The sequence below is a fragment of the Mustelus asterias genome, unplaced genomic scaffold, assembly GCF_964213995.1.
Source record: "Mustelus asterias unplaced genomic scaffold, sMusAst1.hap1.1 HAP1_SCAFFOLD_87, whole genome shotgun sequence".
NCBI lineage: Eukaryota > Metazoa > Chordata > Chondrichthyes > Carcharhiniformes > Triakidae > Mustelus > Mustelus asterias.
The window spans coordinates 543,252-548,344 of NW_027590140.1; the positions used below are offsets into that span (position 1 = coordinate 543,252).

The 5,093-nt window shown below is 44.7% G+C and overlaps 1 non-coding gene across 1 annotated transcript; it reads right to left on the bottom strand.

Moving 5' to 3' along the window:
* Window positions 1-263: 263 nt before the first annotated feature.
* On the bottom strand, window positions 264-335 carry trnae-uuc (transfer RNA glutamic acid (anticodon UUC)). The gene has a single exon. It is a non-coding gene; the product is annotated as a tRNA-Glu (tRNA).
* Window positions 336-5,093: the final 4,758 nt, after the last annotated feature.

The following is a 5,093-nucleotide window of genomic DNA, read 5'->3' on the forward strand; positions in this document are numbered from 1 at the left end:
AGAGGTTAGGAATGATCTGTCAATGTGGTGAGCTCCAGTGAAATTTAGTGGGGTAGAATGCATTATTATTCATTTTGACAGGAGGAAGCAGCAAGGGGAATGTAATGAAAAGTTGCCGGGGACAATTGACCGGATTGTGCAAGTGGGTTTATTTTGTTTCTTCAGGTAGTTCAAACTGGCACAATGATCAATCCTGTTTTCGATCAGGAGGTAATTTCAGCCCCTCCTCAGTCATGTGCTGGTCGGCAGCAATAAAATAAACATTCCCTGACCGGGAATCGAACCCGGGCCGCGGCGGTGAAAGCGCCAAATCCTAACCACGAGACCACCAGGGAAGATGCAAGCGAACAGTTTAATCTGACCGATACATTTCAGCGTTTTTCAAATACTCGAGAAAGGTTTGGGGGGAAAAAAAACCTCATGTTTCGATCGAACACGAATGACTGCTTCAGTCAACAGCAAATTACTGCAGATTCTGGAACTTAAAAGAAAAACTTAAAATGCTCGGAAATCTCAACAGGCATGACGGCATCTCTGGAGAGAGAATAGAGCTAACATTTCAAATCTGTATGGTCAGTCATCAAAGCTGAAGACAGGAAAAGATGGCGAGATTTATACTTTAAGTGTGGGAGATGCGGGGGGTGAGGGTGGGAGCCGTTGGTAAGAGTTGACAAAGTTGTGATAGAAAAAAAACAAACGGAATGTAAATTGTCGGCGGGAAAAGCAAAATACTGCGGATGCTGAAATCTGGAACAAAAACAGAAAATACTGGAACATCTCAGCATCAATGGAGAGAGAAAAAAGCCAACGTTTCGAGTCTGGATGGCGCTTCGCCAGAGGTCTGTGGATCCTCAGTTAATGAGGATATTGAAGTTCCAGATGGAGATATTTTTGGAACCTAAGGGAATGAAGGGCCATCATGATAGGGTTGGAAATTGGTGTTGAGTCCTGGGATTCGTCATAATCTCCTTCAATTGTGGAGGAGACTCCATGGGACATGTGAGCCTATCCCACTCCATTAATTCCATCCCCTGCAGCACCATATCTGACAGCGATCACTTCCGCCAGAACCGTTGGTGAGTGTTCTGAGGCATTGAATCCGAGGCAATAGCATTTGTGGGGGAAAGTGATCAAATGCCACAAATTTCAGGTGTTCAGTTGATCTGTTTTAAACGTCATGAATACTTTTTCTCGAACATGTTATTACGAAACTTTACTACAGTAGGAAGTATCATTATTCATTTTGACAGGAGGAACACGCAGAGGCAATGTAATATCAATTGCTGTGGGCAAAAGATGGGCTTCTGGAGCCACTCTAGTTGCTCTCCAGCAAACCGGATCTTCTTGCCATCTCCGTGTTTCTATAGTGCGGTGGTTATCACATGAGCCAGGTTAATTCTGTAAATATCTGGTCAGAATGATGGGAAGCATACATTACAGGAATTGTTATTGTGTGACACCAGCTGCTTCGTTTTTTTTCAACAGAGGAGTTAAAGAGCAGCTGAAAGATGAAAAACGCTGATGTTGCAGGCACCTGGCACCAGAAGCTCAGCAATGTGCATTGTAATAGCAGTTAAACTGGCTGACAAATTGCCCTCTTGATTAGTACTTTGTGAGAAATTTAAAAGTAACGCCCTTCAGCAAATCAAACATCTGCATTTGGAAATTAAAGCAAGGTTCCGTCGAGATTTGAACTCGGATTACTGCATTCAGAGTCCAGAATGCTCACCATTACACCACGGAACCCAACACATAGCAACCGTTTGAAAATCCTCGCTCAATACTTGCGCCAATTTGAACAGCAGGGAGAAATATCAGTCTCATTGCACAATCCCGTCAATTACCCACACCAATTCATATTTACATTGCCCTTGCTGTTCCTCCTTAAAAAAGTCAGAAGGCTATCTTCAACTACATTAAATTTCACTGTAGCTCACCACATTCAAAGAGCAATGTTATCATCGAACTGATATAAACCTTACTGCGGTAAATCTACTGAACAACATCAGCTTATCACAGCTCTGCTTTCATCACACTGGAAGCTCATGTGAAAATATAAACAATTTCAAATCTTAAGAGACTGTAAGGAGTCTATGACTGTGGACAATTGGCACTGTGCACATTTCTGTAATCAGTCTCTGGGAGAATCAGGCAGATGGAATGTTGGTGGTTTCGTGGTAAGGATTCGGCACTTTCAGGGTCGCAGGCTGCCTTCGATATATTAAGATTTAATGATTTTTTAAAGAAACAAACCAGCAATACGTCCTGGTCCAAAGCAGCACTGCCAGAATCGGTGGTGTGAGATTTGCACTTTTGCTTCGTTTTGGAAATGTCACATGTGCAACAGGTCAAGAACAAACACAGAGAGTGAAAGACAGTGACATGATGCAAAACGCTGCCGATAGAGTTACAAGGTAAGATCTGGGTGTTAATGGGTCAGATTTAACCATTTGCATTGACAGAAATATCACTCATTTCTGGATAACGTTCTCGGGCTAAATGGCAAGAAAACGTCTCCATGAATGGAACACTAAACTCTTTGACTTCGACTGATTGCAAGCAGTTTTCATTCAGAAATCCGTAACTGTGAGATTAACAAAGCGGAATGGAGAAAGTCTAAGTTTGAGCGGTGAAATGGAGGAATGGAGAGCTGGAGTTCGCCCAGAAAAGCAGCAAAGTTTTCAAATAACGGGAACAAATGTTGCCCTTGGCCTTATTCCTTGTGTCAGTGAATCCATCCTGCCTGAGTCACAATCACAGACTTTCTATATTCCGACATTGAATTATTCCCGCCTTAAATGCCGCAAACAACTCAATAGTTCAATGAATGTTTCATGATAAACGTGAATAATTCTGAAATTTGAATCATTTTGAAATAAAGCCATTTTGAAATGTTTCTGCCTGGTTTCAAAACGTGGACTTTCCGCGTGCAAGGCAAGCGTAATAACCACTACAGTACAGAAACGTGCGCATTTGAAGCAGTTGCGATTTACTGGTTGAGCAACTAATCTCGTCCGACAAGCCCGTCAGTTGCTCACTTTACAGAAAAGAGAAAATGCTGGAAAATCACATTGGGTCTGGCAGCATCCGTCGGAGAGAAAAGGGCTGACGTTTCGGGTCCAGATGACTCTTTGTCAAAGTTTTGTGTGACACATTTGGTTTCAGATTCCAGCATCCGCTGTAATTTGCTTTTATCCAGTTGCTCACTTTACATTCTCGCTGCTGGTCCCTCGAATCAAAATGAATGATGATACATACCACTGTATTCAATTTTAGTAATCACATGTTTGACCAAAGCTGATCATAACGTTTATAGTAGTTTAAGTGAAAATCGGACAGTGGGAGAATTTGATCCCTCTCCTTCATAAACATGTTTATCCTAAATTTAGTGTCTGAGACTTCCCATCAACGACACCAGCAGAAGTCATTGCTGTGAGAGCTGGTATTGGCAATGAACCAACAGAGAGAGAGAGAGACACACACACACAGACAGAGAGAGAGAGAGAGAGAGATACACGCACAGAGAGAGACACACACACACACGCACAGAGAGACACATACACACATACACAGAGAGAGACACACACGCACAGAGAGACACACATACGCACAGAGAGAGAAAGAGAGACACACGCACAGAGAGAGAGAGAGACGCAGAGAGAGAGAGAGACACACACACACAGAGGGAGAGACAGAGAAAGTGAGAGTGAGACACAGAGAGAGACAGACACACACACGCACAGACACACACAGATACACACGCAGAGAGAGAGAGACACACACACGCACAGAGAGAGACACACACACACGCACAGAGAGAGACACACACACACGCACAGAGAGAGAGACACACACACATACACACACAGAGAGAACCACAGAGAGACAGAGAGAGAGAGCGACACACACGCACAGAGAGAGAGAGAGACCGACGAACAGAGAGAGAGAGAGAGCGACACACACACACACAGACACACACGCACAGAGAGAGAGAGACAGAGAAAGTGAGACAGAGACAGAGAGAGACAGACACACACACACACACAGAGACACACGCACAGAGAGAGAGAAAGAGAGACAGGCACAGAGAGACACACACGCACACAGAGAGAGAGACACACACGCACAGAGAGAGACACACAGACACACGCACAGAGAGAGACACACACATACACACACAGAGAGAACCACAGAGAGAGAGAGAGAGACAGAGAGAGAGAGAGAGAGAGAGAGTGACACACACGCACAGAGAGAGAGAGACACCCACGAACAGAGAGAGAGAGAGAGAGCGACACACACACACACACAGACACACACGCACACAGACAGAGAGAGAGAGACACACGCACAGAGAGACACACAAACGCATAGAGAGAGTAACACAGACGCACAGAGAGAGCGATACACACACGCGCAGAGAGAGACACACACACACGCACACAGAGAGTCACACACACGCACAGAGAGAGAGAGACGCACAGAGAGAGAGAGACACACACACGCACAGAGAGAGAGAGACACACACACGCACAGCGAGAGAGAGACACATACGCACAGAGAGAGAGAGAGAGAGAGAGAGACGTACACAGAGAGAGACACACACACACACGCACAGAGCGAGAGAGAGACAGAAGCACAGAGAGAGAGCGAGAAAGACACACACACAGAGAGAGACACACACACACGCAAAGAGAGAGACACACAATGGAGTTGGATTAGATCACATGTCCCATTGAGTCTCCTCCCACTTTCAATCAAACCCCAGGTCAACAACTGCCTCATTTCAGGAATCAATTCAATTAAATTTGGTACCACCCAGACAGGGAGAGAATAGAAGGAACAAAATCAAAAGAGGGGAATGGATAGTCGGACTGAGAGAGGGAGGGGACTGAGGCAATCTACAGAGAGAGAAAAGAAAGAGCCAGAGTGGGGGTAGACGCTGAACGGAACAGATGCCCTTCACTGTTCCATGTGATTTCAAGAAACAAAAACTTGAAGACATTGGAAAGAGAAAATGCTCTGTCCCTGAAAAATATTCTGGTAATGGTGCTGAAGAATTGATCTTCAGAATTTGCCATAGCCTTAGCTAAGCT